This window comes from Schistocerca gregaria, chromosome 3 (assembly GCF_023897955.1).
Source record: "Schistocerca gregaria isolate iqSchGreg1 chromosome 3, iqSchGreg1.2, whole genome shotgun sequence".
In the NCBI taxonomy this organism is placed as follows: domain Eukaryota; kingdom Metazoa; phylum Arthropoda; class Insecta; order Orthoptera; family Acrididae; genus Schistocerca; species Schistocerca gregaria.
In genome coordinates, this window is record NC_064922.1 from 30,747,981 (window position 1) to 30,769,720 (window position 21,740).

Here is a 21,740-nt window from a genome sequence, read left to right on the forward strand (position 1 = left end):
CAGGGAACGATCAAAGCGTAGACTCTTTGAGACATTACTCCCGTGGAGGAATGTTCGCATGTTGACTGTTGTTATCAATCCCCATGCCATTTCTGTGTTTCATCATTACTCTGATAATCCACACATTACAGAATGCCTCCAGATGTGCATCGGAAACTACTACTGGTCTTCCAGGGAACGATCAAAGCGTAGCCTGTTTGAGAATTAATTCCCATGGAGGAATGTGCGCATGGTCACTGTTGTATTCAATCCCGATGCAATTTCTGTGTTTCATCAACACTCTGATAGTCCACAGATTACAGATTGCCCCCAGATGTGCATCGGAAACTACTACTGGTCTTCGTGGGAACGATCAAATCATAGACTGTTTGAGAATTACTCCCATGGAAGAAAGTGCGCATGGTGCCTGTTGTATTCAATCCCGATGGAATTTCTGTGTTTCATCAACACTCAGTTAGGCCACAGATTACAGAATGCCTCCAGATGTGCATCGGAAACTACTACTGGTCTTCTAGGGAACGATCAAAGCGTACACTGTTTCAGACTTTACTCCCATGGAGGTAAGTGCGGATGGTGACTGTTGTATTCAATCCCGATGCTATTTCTGTGTTTCATCAACACTCTGATAGTCCACAGATTCCAGACTGTCTCCAGATGTGCATCGGAAACTACTACTGGTCTTCCTGGGAACGATCAAAGCGTAGACTGTTTCAGACATTACTCCCATGGAGGAATGTGCGGATGGTGCCTGTTACATTCACACCCGATGCAATTTCTGTGTTTCATCAACACTTTGAAGTTCCACAGGTTACAGAATGCCTCCAGATGTGCATCGGAAACTACTACTGGTCTTCCGGGGAACGATCAAAGCGTGGACTGTTTCAGACATTACTGCCATGGAGGAAAGTGCGCATGGTGACTGTTGTATTCAATCCCCATGAAATTTCTGTGTTTCATCAACACTCTGATAGTCCACAGATTACAGATTGCCTCCAGATGTGCATCGGAAACCACTACTGGTCTTCCTGGGAACGATCAAAGCGTAGACTGTTTGAGACTTTACTCCAACGGAGGAAAGTGCGAATTGTGACTGTTGTATTCAATCCCGATGCAATTTCTGTGTTTCATCAACACTCTGATAGTCCACAGATTACAGAATGACACCAGATGTGCATCGGAAACTACTACTGGTGTTCCACGGAACGATCAAAGCGTGTACTGTTTCACACGTTGATCCCATAGAGGGAATTGCGGATGGTGACTGTTGTATTCAATCCCGATTCAATTTTTGTGTTTCATCAACACTCTGATAGTCCACAGATAACAGATTGTCTCCAGATGTGCATCAGAAACTACTACTGGTCTTCTTGGGAACGATCAAAGCGTAGACTGTTTGAGACATTACTCCCGTGGAGGAATGTGCGCATGGTGACTGTTGTTATCAACCCCCATGCCATTTCAGTGTTTCATCAACACTCTGATAGTCCACAGATCACAGAATGCAACCAGATGTGCATCGGAATTCACTACTGGTATTCCTGGGAACGATCAAAGCGTAGACTGTTTGAGTCATTACTCCCATGGAGGAAAGGGCGTATGATGACTCTTGTAATGAATCTTGTTGCAATTTCTGTGTTTCAACAACACTCTGATAATCCACACATTACAGAATGCCTCCAGATGTGCATCGGAAACTACTACTGGTCTTCCAGGGAATGATGAAAGCGTAGACTGTTTGAGAATTACTCCCATGGAGGAAAGTGCGCATGGCGACTATTGTATTCAATCCCAATGCAATTTCTGTGTTTCACCAACACTCTGATAGTCCACAGATTACAGAATGCCTCCAGAAGTGCATCGGAAACTACTACTGGTCTTCCAGTGAACGATCAATGCGTACACGGTTTCAGACGTTACTCCCATGGAGGAAAGTACGGATGGTGACTGTTGTATTCAATCCCGATGCAATTTCTGTGTTTCATCAACACTCTGATAGTCCACAGATTACAGACTGTCTCCAGATGTGCATCGGAAACTACTACTGGTCTTCCTGGGAACGATCAAAGCGTAGACTGTTTCAGACATTACTCCCATGGAGGAAAATGCGGATGGTGCCTGTTGCATTCACACCCGATGCAATTTCTGTGTTTCATCAACACTTTGAAGTTCCACAGATTACAGAATGCCTCCAGATGTGCATCGGAAACTGCTACTGGTCTTCCGGGGAACGATCAAAGCGTGGACTGTTTCAGACATTACTGCCATGGAGGAAAGTGCGCATGGTGACTGTTGTATTCAATCCCCATGAAATTTATGTGTTTCATCAACACTCTGATAGTCAACAGATTACAGATTGCCTCCAGATGTGCTTCGCAAACCACTACTGGTCTTCCTGGGAACGATCAAAGCGTAGACTGTTTGAGACTTTACTCCCATGGAGGAAAGTGCGAGTGGTGACTGTTGTATTCAATCCCGATGCAATTTCTGTGTTTCATCAACACTCTGATGGTCCACAGATTACAGAATGACACCAGATGTGCATCGGAAACTACTACTGGTCTTCCACGGAACGATCAAATCGTTGACTGAGTCATTACTCCCATGGAGGAAAGTGCGCTTGATGACTGTTGTATTAAATCCCGAGGCAATTTCTGTGTTTCAACAACACTCTGATAGTCCACAGATTACAGAATGCCTCCATATGTGCATCGGAAGATACTACTTTTCTTCCACGGAATGCTCAAGGCGTAGACTGTTTGAGACATTACTCCCATGGAGGAAAGTGCGCATGGTGACTGTTGTGATCCACACCGATGCAATTTCTGTGTTTCATCAACACCCGGATAGACCACAGATTACAGAATGCCACCAGAAGGGCCTCGGAAACTACTACTGGTCTTCCAGGGAACGATCAAAGCGTGGACTGTTTCACACGTTGATCCCATAGAGGAAAGTGCGGATGGTGACTGTTGTATTCAATCCCGATTCAATTTCTGTGTTTCATCAACACTCTGATAGTCCACAGATTACAGATTGTCTCCAGATGTGCATCAGAAACTACTACTGGTCTTCTTGGGAACGATCAAAGCGTAGACTGTTTGAGACATTACTCCCGTGGAGGAATGTGCGCATGGTGACTGTTGTTATCAATCCCCATGCCATTTCTGTGTTTCATCAACACTCTGATAGTCCACAGATTACAGAATGCAACCAGATGTGCATCGGAAACCACTACTGGTATTCCTGGGAACGATCAAAGCGTAGACTGTTTGAGTCATTACTCCCATGGAGGAAAGTGCGCATGATGACTCTTGTAATGAATCTTGTTGCAATTTCTGTGTTTCAACAACACTCTGATAATCCACACATTACAGAATGCCTCCAGATGTGCATCGGAAACTACTACTGGTCTTCCAGGGAATGATGAAAGCGTAGACTGTTTGAGAATTACTCCCATGGAGGAAAGTGCGCATGGCGACTGTTGTATTCAATCCCAATGCAATTTCTGTGTTTCACCAACACTCTGATAGTCCACAGATTACAGAATGCCTCCAGATGTGCATCGGAAACTACTACTGGTCTTCCAGTGAACGATCAAAGCGTACACGGTTTCAGACGTTACTCCCATGGAGGAAAGTACGGATGGTGACTGTTGTATTCAATCCCGATGCAATTTCTGTGTTTCATCAACACTCTGATAGTCCACAGATTACAGACTGTCTCCAGATGTGCATCGGAAACTACTACTGGTCTTCCTGGGAACGATCAAAGCGTAGACTGTTTCAGACATTACTCCCATGGAGGAAAATGCGGATGGTGCCTGTTGCATTCACACCCGATGCAATTTCTGTGTTTCATCAACACTTTGAAGTTCCACAGATTACAGAATGCCTCCAGATGTGCATCGGAAACTACTACTGGTCTTCCGGGGAACGATCAAAGCGTGGACTGTTTCAGACATTACTGCCATGGAGGAAAGTGCGCATGGTGACTGTTGTATTCAATCCCCATGAAATTTATGTGTTTCATCAACACTCTGATAGTCAACAGATTACAGATTGCCTCCAGATGTGCTTCGCAAACCACTACTGGTCTTCCTGGGAACGATCAAAGCGTAGACTGTTTGAGACTTTACTCCCATGGAGGAAAGTGCGAGTGGTGACTGTTGTATTCAATCCCGATGCAATTTCTGTGTTTCATCAACACTCTGATGGTCCACAGATTACAGAATGACACCAGATGTGCATCGGAAACTACTACTGGTCTTCCACGGAACGATCAAATCGTTGACTGAGTCATTACTCCCATGGAGGAAAGTGCGCTTGATGACTGTTGTATTAAATCCCGAGGCAATTTCTGTGTTTCAACAACACTCTGATAGTCCACAGATTACAGAATGCCTCCATATGTGCATCGGAAGATACTACTTTTCTTCCACGGAATGCTCAAGGCGTAGACTGTTTGAGACATTACTCCCATGGAGGAAAGTGCGCATGGTGACTGTTGTGATCCACACCGATGCAATTTCTGTGTTTCATCAACACCCGGATAGACCACAGATTACAGAATGCCACCAGAAGGGCCTCGGAAACTACTACTGGTCTTCCAGGGAACGATCAAAGCGTGGACTGTTTCACACGTTGATCCCATAGAGGAAAGTGCGGATGGTGACTGTTGTATTCAATCCCGATTCAATTTCTGTGTTTCATCAACACTCTGATAGTCCACAGATTACAGATTGTCTCCAGATGTGCATCAGAAACTACTACTGGTCTTCTTGGGAACGATCAAAGCGTAGACTGTTTGAGACATTACTCCCGTGGAGGAATGTGCGCATGGTGACTGTTGTTATCAATCCCCATGCCATTTCTGTGTTTCATCAACACTCTGATAGTCCACAGATTACAGAATGCAACCAGATGTGCATCGGAAACCACTACTGGTATTCCTGGGAACGATCAAAGCGTAGACTGTTTGAGTCATTACTCCCATGGAGGAAAGTGCGCATGATGACTCTTGTAATGAATCTTGTTGCAATTTCTGTGTTTCAACAACACTCTGATAATCCACACATTACAGAATGCCTCCAGATGTGCATCGGAAACTACTACTGGTCTTCCAGGGAATGATGAAAGCGTAGACTGTTTGAGAATTACTCCCATGGAGGAAAGTGCGCATGGCGACTGTTGTATTCAATCCCAATGCAATTTCTGTGTTTCACCAACACTCTGATAGTCCACAGATTACAGAATGCCTCCAGATGTGCATCGGAAACTACTACTGGTCTTCCAGTGAACGATCAAAGCGTACACGGTTTCAGACGTTACTCCCATGGAGGAAAGTACGGATGGTGACTGTTGTATTCAATCCCGATGCAATTTCTGTGTTTCATCAACACTCTGATAGTCCACAGATTACAGACTGTCTCCAGATGTGCATCGGAAACTACTACTGGTCTTCCTGGGAACGATCAAAGCGTAGACTGTTTCAGACATTACTCCCATGGAGGAAAATGCGGATGGTGCCTGTTGCATTCACACCCGATGCAATTTCTGTGTTTCATCAACACTTTGAAGTTCCACAGATTACAGAATGCCTCCAGATGTGCATCGGAAACTACTACTGGTCTTCCGGGGAACGATCAAAGCGTGGACTGTTTCAGACATTACTGCCATGGAGGAAAGTGCGCATGGTGACTGTTGTATTCAATCCCCATGAAATTTATGTGTTTCATCAACACTCTGATAGTCAACAGATTACAGATTGCCTCCAGATGTGCTTCGCAAACCACTACTGGTCTTCCTGGGAACGATCAAAGCGTAGACTGTTTGAGACTTTACTCCCATGGAGGAAAGTGCGAGTGGTGACTGTTGTATTCAATCCCGATGCAATTTCTGTGTTTCATCAACACTCTGATGGTCCACAGATTACAGAATGACACCAGATGTGCATCGGAAACTACTACTGGTCTTCCACGGAACGATCAAATCGTTGACTGAGTCATTACTCCCATGGAGGAAAGTGCGCTTGATGACTGTTGTATTAAATCCCGAGGCAATTTCTGTGTTTCAACAACACTCTGATAGTCCACAGATTACAGAATGCCTCCATATGTGCATCGGAAGATACTACTTTTCTTCCACGGAATGCTCAAGGCGTAGACTGTTTGAGACATTACTCCCATGGAGGAAAGTGCGCATGGTGACTGTTGTGATCCACACCGATGCAATTTCTGTGTTTCATCAACACCCGGATAGACCACAGATTACAGAATGCCACCAGAAGGGCCTCGGAAACTACTACTGGTCTTCCAGGGAACGATCAAAGCGTGGACTGTTTCACACGTTGATCCCATAGAGGAAAGTGCGGATGGTGACTGTTGTATTCAATCCCGATTCAATTTCTGTGTTTCATCAACACTCTGATAGTCCACAGATTACAGATTGTCTCCAGATGTGCATCAGAAACTACTACTGGTCTTCTTGGGAACGATCAAAGCGTAGACTGTTTGAGACATTACTCCCGTGGAGGAATGTGCGCATGGTGACTGTTGTTATCAATCCCCATGCCATTTCTGTGTTTCATCAACACTCTGATAGTCCACAGATTACAGAATGCAACCAGATGTGCATCGGAAACCACTACTGGTATTCCTGGGAACGATCAAAGCGTAGACTGTTTGAGTCATTACTCCCATGGAGGAAAGTGCGCATGATGACTCTTGTAATGAATCTTGTTGCAATTTCTGTGTTTCAACAACACTCTGATAATCCACACATTACAGAATGCCTCCAGATGTGCATCGGAAACTACTACTGGTCTTCCAGGGAATGATGAAAGCGTAGACTGTTTGAGAATTACTCCCATGGAGGAAAGTGCGCATGGCGACTGTTGTATTCAATCCCAATGCAATTTCTGTGTTTCACCAACACTCTGATAGTCCACAGATTACAGAATGCCTCCAGATGTGCATCGGAAACTACTACTGGTCTTCCAGTGAACGATCAAAGCGTACACGGTTTCAGACGTTACTCCCATGGAGGAAAGTACGGATGGTGACTGTTGTATTCAATCCCGATGCAATTTCTGTGTTTCATCAACACTCTGATAGTCCACAGATTACAGACTGTCTCCAGATGTGCATCGGAAACTACTACTGGTCTTCCTGGGAACGATCAAAGCGTAGACTGTTTCAGACATTACTCCCATGGAGGAAAATGCGGATGGTGCCTGTTGCATTCACACCCGATGCAATTTCTGTGTTTCATCAACACTTTGAAGTTCCACAGATTACAGAATGCCTCCAGATGTGCATCGGAAACTACTACTGGTCTTCCGGGGAACGATCAAAGCGTGGACTGTTTCAGACATTACTGCCATGGAGGAAAGTGCGCATGGTGACTGTTGTATTCAATCCCCATGAAATTTATGTGTTTCATCAACACTCTGATAGTCAACAGATTACAGATTGCCTCCAGATGTGCTTCGCAAACCACTACTGGTCTTCCTGGGAACGATCAAAGCGTAGACTGTTTGAGCCTTTACTCCCATGGAGGAAAGTGCGAGTGGTGACTGTTGTATTCAATCCCGATGCAATTTCTGTGTTTCATCAACACTATGATGGTCCACAGATTACAGAATGACACCAGATGTGCATCGGAAACTACTACTGGTCTTAAACGGAACGATCAAATCGTTGACTGAGTCATTACTCCCATGGAGGAAAGTGCGCTTTATGACTGTTGTATTAAATCCCGAGGCAATTTCTGTGTTTCAACAACACTCTGATAGTCCACAGATTACAGAATGCCTCCATATGTGCATCGGAAGATACTACTTTTCTTCCACGGAATGCTCAAGTCGTAGACTGTTTGAGACATTACTCCCATGGAGGAAAGTGCGCATGGTGACTGTTGTGATCCACACCGATGCAATTTCTGTGTTTCATCAACACCCGGATAAACCACAGATTACAGAATGCCACCAGAAGTGCCTCGGAAACTACTACTGGTCTTCCAGGGAACGATCAAAGCGTGGACTGTTTCACACGTTGATCCCATAGAGGAAAGTGCGGATGGTGACTGTTGTATTCAATCCCGATTCAATTTCTGTGTTTCATCAACACTCTGATAGTCCACAGATTACAGATTGTCTCCAGATGTGCATCAGAAACTACTACTGGTCTTCTTGGGAACGATCAAAGCGTAGACTGTTTGAGACATTACTCCCGTGGAGGAATGTGCGCATGGTGACTGTTGTTATCAATCCCCATGCCATTTCTGTGTTTCATCAACACTCTGATAGTCCACAGATTACAGAATGCAACCAGATGTGCATCGGAAACCACTACTGGTATTCCTGGGAACGATCAAAGCGTAGACTGTTTGAGTCATTACTCCCATGGAGGAAAGTGCGCATGATGACTCTTGTAATGAATCTAGTTGCAATTTCTGTGTTTCAACATCACTCTGATAGTCCACAGATTACAGAATGCCTCTAGATGTGCATCGGAAACTACTACTTTTAATCCAGGGAATGATCAAGGCGTAGACTGTTTGAGACATTACTCCCATGGAGGAAAGTGCGCATGGTGACTGTTGTATTCAATCCCGATGGAATTTCTGTGTTTCATCAACACTCTGATAGTCCACAGATTACAGATTGAGTCCAGATGTGCATCGGAAACTACTACTGGTCTTCGTGGGAACGATCAAAGCGTAGACTGTTTGAGGATTACTCCCATGGAGGAATGTGCGCATGGTGACAGTTGTATTCAATCCAGATGGAATTTCTGTGTTTCATCAACACTCTGATAGTCCACAGATTACAGAATGGTTCCAGATGTGCATCGGAAGCTACTACTGGTCTTCCAGGGAACGATCAAAGCGTAGACTGTTTTAAACATTACTCCCATGGAGGAAAGTGCGCATGGTGACTGTTGTGTTCAATCCCGATGCAATTTCTGTGTTTCATCAAAACTTTGATAGTCCACAGATAACAGAATGCCACCAGATGTGCATCGGAAACTACTACTGGTCTTCCTGGGAAAGATCAAAGCGTAGACTGTTTGAGTCATTACTCCCATGGAGAAAAGTGCGCCTGGTGACTGTTTGTATTAAATCGCGATGCAATTTCTGTGTTTCATCATCACTCTGATAGTCCACAGATTACAGAATGCCTCTAGATGTGCATCGGAAACTACTACTTTTAATCCAGGGAATGATCAAGGCGTAGACTGTTTGAGACATTACTCCCATTTAGGAAAGTGCCCGTGGTTACTGTTGTATTCAATGCCGACTTAATTTCTGTGTTTCATCAACACCCGGATAGTCCACAGATTACAGAATGCCTCCAGATGTGCATCGGAAACTACTACTGGTCTTCCAGGGAACGATCAAAGCATAGTCTGTTTGAGACATTACTCCCATGGAGGAAAGTGCGCATGGTGATTGTTGTATTCAATCCCGATGCAATTTCTGTGTTTCATCAACACTTTGAAGGTCCACATATTACAGAATGCCTCCAGATGTGCATCGGAAACTACTACTGGTCTTCCTGGGAACCATCAAATCGTAGACTGTTTCAGACATTACTCCCATGGAGGAAAGTGCGGATGGTGCCTGTTGTATTCACACCCGATGCAATTTCTGTGTTTCATCAACACTTTGAAGGTCCACAGATTACAGAATGCCTCCAGATGTGAATCGGAAACTACTACTGGTCTTCCGGGGAACGATCAAAGCGTAGACTGTTTCAGACATTACTCCCATGGAGGAAAGTGCGGATGGTGCCTGTTGTATTCACACCCGATGCAATTTCTGTGTTTCATCAACACTTTGAAGGTCCACAGATTACAGAATGCCCCCAGATGTGCCTCGGAAACTACTACTGGTCTTCCTGGGAACGATCAAATAATAGACTGTTTCAGACATTACTCCCATGGATGAAAGTGCGGATGGTGCCTGTTGTATTCACACCCGATGCAATTTCTGTGTTTCATCAACACTTTGAAGGTCCACAGATTACAGAATGCCTCCAGATGTGCCTCGGAAACTACTACTGGTCTTCCGGGGAACGATCAAAGCGTAGACTGTTTCAGACATTACTCCCATGGACGAAAGTGCGGATGGTGACTGTTGTATTAAATCCCGATGCAATTTCTGTGTTTCATCAATACTCTGATAGTCCACAGATTACAGAATGACACCAGATGTGAATCGGAAACTACTACTGGTCTTCCACGGAACGATAAATCGTAGACTGATTCATTACTCCCATGGAGGAAAGTGCGCTTGGTGACTGTTGTATTATATCGCGATGCAATTTCTGTGTTTCAACAACACTCTGATAGTCCACAGATTACAGAATGCCTCCATATGTGCATCGGAAACTACTACTTTTCCTCCACGGAATGATCAAGGCGTAGACTGTTTGAGACATTACTCCCATGGAGGAAAGTGCGCATGGTGACTGTTGTAATCCAAGCCGATGCAATTTCTGTGTTTCATCAACACCCGGATAGACCACAGATTACAGAATGCCACCAGATGTGCCTCGGAAACTACCACTGGTCTTCCAGGGAACGATCAAAGCGTGGACTGTTTCACACATTGATCCCATAGAGGAAAGTGCGGATGGTGACTGTTGAATTCAATCCCGATTCAATTTCTGTGTTTCATCAACACTCTGATAGTCCACAGATTACAGATGTGCATCAGAAACTACTACTGGTCTTCCTGGGAACGATCAAAGCGTAGACTGTTTGAGAATTACTCCCATGGAGGAAAGTGCGCATGGTGACTGTTGTATTCAATCCCGATGGAATTTCTGTGTTTCATCAACACTCTGATAGTCCACAGATTACAGATTGAGTCCAGATGTGCATCGGAAACTACTACTGGTCTTCGTGGGAACGATCAAAGCGTAGACTGTTTGAGGATTACTCCCATGGAGGAAAGTGCGCATGGTGACAGTTGTATTCAATCCAGATGGAATTTCTGTGTTTCATCAACACTCTGATAGTCCACAGATTACAGAATGGTTCCAGATGTGCATCGGAAGCTACTACTGGTCTTCCAGGGAACGATCAAAGCGTAGACTGTTTTAAACATTACTCCCATGGAGGAAAGTGCGCATGGTGACTGTTGTGTTCAATCCCGATGCAATTTCTGTGTTTCATCAAAACTTTGATAGTCCACAGATAACAGAATGCCACCAGATGTGCATCGGAAACTACTACTGGTCTTCCTGGGAAAGATCAAAGCGTAGACTGTTTGAGTCATTACTCCCATGGAGAAAAGTGCGCCTGGTGACTGTTTGTATTAAATCGCGATGCAATTTCTGTGTTTCATCATCACTCTGATAGTCCACAGATTACAGAATGCCTCTAGATGTGCATCGGAAACTACTACTTTTAATCCAGGGAATGATCAAGGCGTAGACTGTTTGAGACATTACTCCCATTTAGGAAAGTGCGCGTGGTTACTGTTGTATTCAATGCCGACTTAATTTCTGTGTTTCATCAACACCCGGATAGTCCACAGATTACAGAATGCCTCCAGATGTGCATCGGAAACTACTACTGGTCTTCCAGGGAACGATCAAAACATAGTCTGTTTGAGACATTACTCCCATGGAGGAAAGTGCGCATGGTGATTGTTGTATTCAATCCCGATGCAATTTCTGTGTTTCATCAACACTTTGAAGGTCCACATATTACAGAATGCCTCCAGATGTGCATCGGAAACTACTACTGGTCTTCCTGGGAACCATCAAATCGTAGACTGTTTCAGACATTACTCCCATGGAGGAAAGTGCGGATGGTGCCTGTTGTATTCACACCCGATGCAATTTCTGTGTTTCATCAACACTTTGAAGGTCCACAGATTACAGAATGCCTCCAGATGTGCCTTGGAAACTACTACTGGTCTTCCTGGGAACGATCAAATAATAGACTGTTTCAGACAATACTCCCATGGATGAAAGTGCGGATGGTGCCTGTTGTATTCACACCCGATGCGATTTCTGTGTTTCATCAACACTTTGAAGGTCCACAGATTACAGAATGCCTCCAGATGTGCCTCGGAAACTACTACTGGTCTTCCGGGGAACGATCAAAGCGTAGACTGTTTCAGACATTACTCCCATGGACGAAAGTGCGGATGGTGACTGTTGTATTAAATCCCGATGCAATTTCTGTGTTTCATCAATACTCTGATAGTCCACAGATTACAGAATGACACCAGATGTGAATCGGAAACTACTACTGGTCTTCCACGGAACGATAAATCGTAGACTGATTCATTACTCCCATGGAGGAAAGTGCGCTTGGTGACTGTTGTATTATATCGCGATGCAATTTCTGTGTTTCAACAACACTCTGATAGTCCACAGATTACAGAATGCCTCCATATGTGCATCGGAAACTACTACTTTTCTTCCACGGAATGATCAAGGCGTAGACTGTTTGAGACATTACTCCCATGGAGGAAAATGCGCATGGTGACTGTTGTAATCCAAGCCGATGCAATTTCTGTGTTTCATCAACACCCGGATAGACCACAGATTACAGAATGCCACCAGATGTGCCTCGGAAACTACCACTGGTCTTCCAGGGAACGATCAAAGCGTGGACTGTTTCACACATTGATCCCATAGAGGAAAGTGCGGATGGTGACTGTTGAATTCAATCCCGATTCAATTTCTGTGTTTCATCAACACTCTGATAGTCCACAAATTACAGATGTGCATCAGAAACTACTACTGGTCTTCCTGGGAACGATCAAAGCGTAGACTGTTTGAGAATTACTCCCATGGAGGAAAGTGCGCATGGTGACTGTTGTATTCAATCCCGATGGAATTTCTGTGTTTCATCAACACTCTGATAGTCCACAGATTACAGATTGAGTCCAGATGTGCATCGGAAACTACTACTGGTCTTCGTGGGAACGATCAAAGCGTAGACTGTTTGAGGATTACTCCCATGGAGGAAAGTGCGCATGGTGACTGTTGTATTCAATCCCGATGGAATTTCTGTGTTTCATCAACACTCTGATAGTCCACAGATTACAGAATGGTTCCAGATGTGCATCGGAAGCTACTACTGGTCTTCCAGGGAACGATCAAAGCGTAGACTGTTTTAAACATTACTCCCATGGAGGAAAGTGCGCATGGTGACTGTTGTGTTCAATCCCGATGCAATTTCTGTGTTTCATAAACACTCTGATAGTCCACAGATTACAGAATGCCTCCAGATGTGCATCGGAAACTACCACTAGTCTTCCAGGGAACGATCAAAGCATATAGTGTTTGAGACATTGCCCAAAGGGTGGAAAGTGCGAATATTGACTGTTGTATTCAATCCCGATGCAATTTCAGTGTTTCGTCAACAGTCTTATAGTCCACAGATTACAGAATGCCTCCATATGTGCATCGGAAACTACTACTTTTCTTCCACGGAATGCTCAAGGCGTAGACTGTTTGAGACATTACTCCCATGGAGGAAAGTGCGCATGGTGAATGTTGTGATCCACACCGATGCAATTTCTGTGTTTCATCAACACCCGGATAGACCACAGATTACAGAATGCCACCAGAAGTGCCTCGGAATCTACTACTGGTCTTCCAGGGAATGATCAAAGCGTGGACTGTTTCACACGTTGATCCCATAGAGGAAAGTGCGGATGGTGACTGTTGTATTCAATCCCGATTCAATTTCTGTGTTTCATCAACACTCTGATAGTCCACAGATTACAGATTGTCTCCAGATGTGCATCAGAAACGACTACTGGTCTTCTTGGGAACGATCAAAGCGTAGACTGTTTGAGACATTACTCCCGTGGAGGAATGTGCGCATGGTGACTGTTGTTATCAATCCCCATGCCATTTCTGTGTTTCATCAACACTCTGATAGTCCACAGATTACAGAATGCAACCAGATGTGCATCGGAAACCACTACTGGTATTCCTGGGAACGATCAAAGCGTAGACTGTTTGAGTCATTACTCCCATGGAGAAAAGTGCGCCTGGTGTCTGTTTGTATTAAATCGCGATGCAATTTCTGTGTTTCAACATCACTCTGATAGTCCACAGATTACAGAATGCCTCTAGATGTGCATCGGAAACTACTACTTTTAATCCAGGGAATGATCAAGGCGTAGACTGTTTGAGACATTACTCCCATTTAGGAAAGTGCGCGTGGTTACTGTTGTATTCAATCCCGATGCAATTTCTGTGTTTCATCAAAACTTTGATGGTCCACAGATAACAGAATGCCACCAGATGTGCATCGGAAACTACTACTGGTCTTCCTGGGAAAGATCAAACCGTAGACTGTTTGAGTCATTACTCCCATGGAGAAAAGTGCGCCTGGTGACTGTTTGTATTAAATCGCGATGCAATTTCTGTGTTTCATCATCACTCTGATAGTCCACAGATTACAGAATGCCTCTAGATGTGCATCGGAAACTACTACTTTTAATCCAGGGAATGATCAAGGCGTAGACTGTTTGAGACATTACTCCCATTTAGGAAAGTGCGCGTGGTTACTGTTGTATTCAATGCCGACTTAATTTCTGTGTTTTATCAACACCCGGATAGTCCACAGATTACAGAATGCCTCCAGATGTGCATCGGAAACTACTACTGGTCTTCCAGGGAACGATCAAAGCATAGTCTGTTTGAGACATTACTCCCATGGAGGAAAGTGCGCATGGTGATTGTTGTATTCAATCCCGATGCAATTTCTGTGTTTCATCAACACTCAGTTAGTCCACAGATCACAGAATGCCTCCAGTTGTGCATCGGAAACTACTACTTGTCTTCCAGGGAACAATCAAAGCGTACACTGTTTCAGGCGTTACTCCCGTGGAGGAAAGTGCGCATGGTGAATGATGTTATCAATCCCAATGCCGTTTCTGTGTTTCATCAACACTCTGATAGTCCACAGATTACAGAATGCCACCAGATGTGCATCGGAAACTACTACTGGTCTTCCAGGGAACTATCAAAGCGTAGACTGCTTGAGAATTCCTCCCATGGAGGATAGTGCCCATGGTGACTGTTGTATTCAATCCCGATGGAATTTCTGTATTTCATCAACACTCTGATAGTCCACAGATTACAGAATGCGTCCAGATGTGCATCGGAAACTACTACTGGTCTTCCTGGGAACGGTCAAAGTGTGGACTGCTTCAGACATTACTCCCATATAGGAAAGTGCGGATTGTGCCTGTTGTATTCACTCAAAAAGCAATTTCTGTGTTTCATCAACACTTTGAAGGTCCACAGATTACAGAATGCCTCCAGATGTGCATCGGAAACTACTACTGGTCTTCCTGGGAACCATCAAATCGTAGACTGTTTCAGACATTACTCCCATGGAGGAAAGTGCGGATGGTGCCTGTTGTATTCACACCCGATGCAATTTCTGTGTTTCATCAACACTTTGAAGGTCCACAGATTACAGAATGCCTCCAGATGTGCCTCGGAAACTACTGCTGGTCTTCCGGGGAACGATCAAAGCGTAGACTGTTTGAGACATTACTCCCATGGAGGAAAGTGCGCATGGTGACTGTTGTAATCCAAGCCGATGCAATTTCTGTGTTTCATCAACACCCGGATAGACCACAGTTTACAGAATGCCACCAGATGTGCCTCGGAAACTACCACTGGTCTTCCAGGGAACGATCAAAGCGTGGACTGTTTCACACATTGATCCCATAGAGGAAAGTGTTGATGGTGACTGTTGTATTCAATCCCGATTCAATTTCTGTGTTTCATCAACACTCTGATAGTCCACAGACTACAGATGTGCATCAGAAACTACTACTGGTCTTCCTGGGAACGATCAACGCGTAGACTGTTTCAGACATTACTCCCATGGAAGAAAGTGCGGATGGTGACTGTTGTATTCAATCCCGATGCAATATCGGTGTTTCATCAACACTCTGATAGTCCACAGATTACCGATTGAGTCCAGATGTGCATCGGAAACTACTACTCGTCTTCGTGGGAACGATCAAAGCGTAGACTGTTTGAGAATTACTCCCATGGAGGAAAGTGCGCATGGTGACTGTTGTATTCAATCCCGATGGAATTTCTGTGTTTCATCAACACTCTGATAGTCCACAGATTACAGAATGGTTCCAGATGTGCATCGGAAGCTACTACTGGTCTTCCAGGGAACGATCAAAGCGTAGACTGTTTCAAACATTACTCCCATGGAGGAGAGTGCGCATGGTGACTGTTGTGTTCAATCCCGATGCAATTTCTGTGTTTCATAAACACTCTGACAGTCCACAGATTACAGAATGCCTCCAGATGTGCATCGGAAATTACCACTAGTCTTCCAGGGAACGATCAAAGCATGTAGTGTTTGAGACATTGCCCAAAGGGTGGAAAGTGCGAATATTGACTGTTGTATTCAATCCCGATGCATTTTCTGTGTTTCGTCAACAGTCTTATAGTCCTCAGATTACAGAATGTTTCCAGATGTGCATCGGAAACTACTACTGGTCTTCCAGGGAACGATCAAAGCGTAGACTGTTTGAGACACTACTCCCATTGAGGAATGTGCGCATGGTGACTGTTGTATTCAATCCCGATGCAATATCTGGGTTTTATGAACAATCTGATAGTCCACAGATTACAGAATGCCTCCAGATGTGCATCGGAAACTACTACTGGTCTTCCAGGAAACGATCAAAGCGTAGACTGTTTGAGACATTACTCCCTTGGAGGAAAGTGCGCATGGTGACTGTTGTATTCAATCCCTATGCAATTTCTTAGTTTCATCTACACTCTGATAGTCCGCAGATAACAGAATGCCTCTGGATGTGCATCGGAAACTACTACTGGTCTTCCAGGGAACGATTAAAGCGTAGACTGTTAGAGACATTACTCCCTTGGAGGAAAGAGTGCATGGTGACTGTTGTATTCAATCCCGATGCAATTTCTGTATTTCATGAACACTCTGATAGTCCACAGATAACAGAATGCCTCCACATATGCTTCGGAAACTACCACTGGTCTTCCAGGGAACGATCAAAGCGTAGACTGTTTTGAGACATTACTCCCATGGAGGAAAGTGCGCATGGTGACTGTTGTATTCATACCCGATGCAATTTCTGTGTTTCATCAACACTTTGAAGGTCCACAGATTACAGAATGCCTCCAGATGTGCAACGGAAACTACTACTGGTCTTCCAGTTAACGATCAAAGCGTAGACTGTTTGAGACATTACTCCCATGGAGGAAAGTGTGCATGTTGACTGTTGTATTCAATCCTGATGCAATTTCTGTGTTTCATCAACAGTCGAAGGTTCACAGATTACAGAATGCCTCCAGATGTGCATCTGAAACTACTACTGGTCTTCCAGGTAACGATCAAAGCGTAGACCGTTTGAAACCTTACTCCCATGGAGGAAATTGCTCTTGGTGACTGTTGTATTCAATCCTGATGCAATTTCTGTGTTTCACCAACACTCTGATAGTCCACACATTACAGAATGCCCCCAGATGTGCATCGGAAACTACTAATGGTCTTCCAGGGAACGATCAAAGCGTAGACTCTTTGAGACATTACTCCCGTGGAGGAAAGTGCGCATGGTGACTGTTGTATTCAATCCCGATGCTATTTCTGTGTTTCATCAACACTTTGATAGTCCACAGATTACAGAATGCCACCAGATGTGCATCGGAAACTACTACTTTTATTCCAGGGAATGATCAAGGCGTAGACTGTTTGAGACATTACTCCCATTTAGGAAAGTGCGCGTGGTGACTGTTGTATTCAATGCCGACTTAATTTCTGTGTTTCATCAACACCCGGATAGTCCACAGATTACAGAATGCCTCCAGATGTGCATCGGAAACTACTACTGGTCTTCCTGGGAACGGTCAAAGTGTGGACTGCTTCAGACATTACTCCCATGGAGGAAAGTGCGGATTGTGCCTGTTGTATTCACTCCCAATGCAATTTCTGTGTTTCATCAACACTTTGAATGTCCACAGATTACAGAATGCCTCCAGATGTGCATCGGAAACTACTACTGGTCTTCCTGGGAACGATCAAATCGTAGACTGTTTCAGACATTACTCCCATGGAGGAAAGTGCGGATGGTGCCTGTTGTATTCACACCCGATGCAATTTCTGTGTTTCATCAACACTTTGAAGGTCCACAGATTACAGAATGCCTCCAGATGTGCCTCGGAAACTACTACTGGGCTTCCGGGGAACGATCAAAGCGTAGACTGTTTCAGACATTACTCCCATGGAGGAAAGGGCGGATGGTGCCTGTTGTATTCACACCCGATGCAATTTCTGTGTTTCATCAACATTTTGAAGGTCCACAGATTACAGAATGCCTCCAGATGTGCCTCGGAAACTACTACTGGTCTTCCGGGGAACGATCAAAGCGTAGACTGTTTCAGACATTACTCCCATGGAGGAAAGTGCGCATGGTGACTGTTGTATTCAATCCCGATGCAATTTCTGTGTTTCATCAACACTCTGATAGAACACAGATTACAGAATGACACCAGATGTGCATCGGAAACTAATACTGGTCTTCCACGGAACGACCAAATCGTAGACTGAGTCATTACTCCCATCGAGGAAAGTGCGCTTGGTGACTGTTGTATTAAATCGCGATGCAATTTCTGTGTTTCATCAACACTCTGATAGTCCACAGATTACAGATTGTCTGCAGATGTGCTTCGGAAACTACTACTGGCCTTCCAGGGAACGATCAAAGCGTAGATTGTTTGAGACATTACTCCCGTGGAGGAATGTGCGCATGGTGACTGTTGTTATCAATCCCCATGCCATTTCTCTGTTTCATCAACACTCTGATAGTCCACAGATTACAGAATGCCTCCAGATTAGCATCGGAAACTACTACTTGTCTTCCAGGGAACGATCAAAGCGTAGACTGTTTGAGAAATACTCCCATGGAGGAAAGTGCGCATGGTGGCTGTTGTATTCAATCCCAATGCAATTTCTGTGTTTCATCAACACTCTGATAGTCCACAGATTACAGATTGAGTCCAGATGTGCATCGGAAACTACTACTGGTCTTCGTGGGAACGATCAAAGCGTAGAATGTTTGAGAATTACTCCCATGGAGGAAAGTGCGCATGGTGACTGTTGTATTCAATCCCGATGGAATTTCTGTGTTTCATCAACACTCTGATAGTCCACAGATTACAGAATGCTTCCAGATGTGCATCGGAAGCTACTACTGGTCTTCCAGGGAACGATCAAAGCGTAGACTGTTTCAGACATTACTCCCATGGAGGAAACTAGCGCATGGTGACTGTTGTATTCAATCCCGATGTAATTTCTGTGTTTCATCAACACTTTGATAGTCCACTGATTACAGAATGCCTCCAGATGTGCATCGGAAACTACTACTGGTCTGCCAGGGAACGATCAAAACGTGGACTATTTCAGACATTACTCCCATGGAGTTAAGTGCGGATGGTGACTGTTGTATTCAATCCCGATGCAATTTCTGTGTTTCATCACCACTCTGATAGTCCACAGATAACAGAATGCCACCAGATGTGCATCGGAAACTACTACTGGTCTTCCTGGGAAAGATCAAAGCGTAGACTGCTTGAGTCATTACTCCCATGGAGGAAAGTGCGCTTGGTGACTGTTTGTATTAAATCGCGATGCAATTTCTGTGTTTCAACATCACTCTGATAGTCCACAGATTACAGAATGCCTCTAGATGTGCATCGGAAACTACTACTTTTCTTCCAGGGAATGATCAATGCGTAGACTGTTTGAGACATTACTCCCATTTAGGAAAGTGCGCATGGTGGCTGTTGTATTCAATGCCGACTTAATTTCTTTGTTTCATCAACACCCGGATAGTCCACAGATTACAGAATGCCTCCAGATGTGCATCAGAAACTACTACTGGTCTTCAGGGAACGATCAAAGCATAGACTGTTTGAGACATTACTCCCATGGAGGAAAGTGCGCATGGTGATTGTTGTATTCAATCCCGATGCAATTTCTGTGTTTCATCAACACTCTGATAGTCCACAGATTACAGAATGCCACCAGATGTGCATCGGAAACTACTACTGGTCTGCCAGGCAACGATAAAATCGTAGACACTTTCAGACATTACTCCCATGGAGGAAAGTGCGCATGGTGACTGTTGTAATCCAAGCCGATGCAATTTCTGTGTTTCATCAACACCCGGATAGACCACAGATTACAGAATGCCACCAGATGTGCCTCGTAAACTACCACTGGTCTTCCAGGGAACGATCAAAGCGTGGACTGTTTCACACATTGATCCCATAGAGGAAAGTGCGGATGGTGACTGTTGTATTCAGTCCCGATTCAATTTCTGTGTTTCATCAACACTCTGATAGTCCACAGATTACAGATGTGCATCAGAAACCACTATTGGTCTTCCTGCTAACGATCAAAGCGTAGACTGTTTCAAACATTACTCCCATGGACGAAAGTGCGGATGGTGACTGTTGTATTCAATCCCGATGCAATTTCTGTGTTTCATCAACACTCTGATAGTCCACTGATTACAGATTGTCTCCAGATGTGCTTCGGAAACTACTACTGGTCTTCCAGGGAACGATCAAAGCGTAGACTGTTTCAGACATTACTCCCGTGGAGGAATGTGCGCATGGTGACTGTTGTTATCAATCCTTATGCTATTTCTCTGTTCCATCAACACTCTGATAGTCCACAGATTACAGAAAGCCTCCAGATGTGCATCGGAAACTACTACTGGTCTTCCAGGGATCGATCAAAGCGTAGACTGATTGAGAATTACTCCCATGGAGGTAAGTGCGCATGGTGGCTGTTGTATTCAATCCCAATGCAATTTCTGTGTTTCATCAACACTCTGATAGTCCACAGATTACAGATTGAGTCCAGATGTTTATCGGAAACTACTACTGGTCTTCGTGGGAACGACCAAAGCGTAGACTGTTTGAGAATTACTTCCATGGAGGAAAGTGCGCATGGTGACTGTTGTGTTCAATCCCGATGGAATTTCTGTGTTTCATCAACACTCTGATAGTCTACAGATTACAGAATGCTTCCAGATGTGCATCGGGATCTACTACTGGTCTTCCAGGGAACGATCAAAGCGTAGACTGTTTCAGACATTACTCTCATGGAGGAAAGTGCGCATGGTGACTGTTGTATTCAATCCCGATGCAATTTCTGGGTTTTATGAACAATGCGATAGTCCGCAGATAACAGAATGCCTCCAGATGTGCATCGGAAACTACTACTGGCCTTCCAGGGAACAATAAAAGCGTAGACTGTTAGAGACATTACTCCCATGGAGGAAAGTGGTCATGGTGATTGTTGTATTCATTCCCGATGCAATTTCAGTGTTTCATCAACACTCTGATAGTCCACAGATTACAGAATGACACCAGATGTGCTTCGGAAACTACTACTGGTCTTCCAAGGAACGATCAAAGCGTAGACTGTTTGAGACATTACCCCCGTGGAGGAAAGTGCGCATGGTGACTGTTGTATTCAATCCCCATGCAATTTCTGTGTTTCGTCAACACTCTGATAGTAAACAGATTACAGAATGATACCAGATGTGCATCGGAAACTACTACTGGTCTTCGAGGGAACGATCAAAGCGTAGACTGTTTGAGACATTACTCCCATGGATGAAAGTGCGCATGGTGACTGTTGTATTCAATCCCGATGCAATTTCTGTGTTTCATCAACA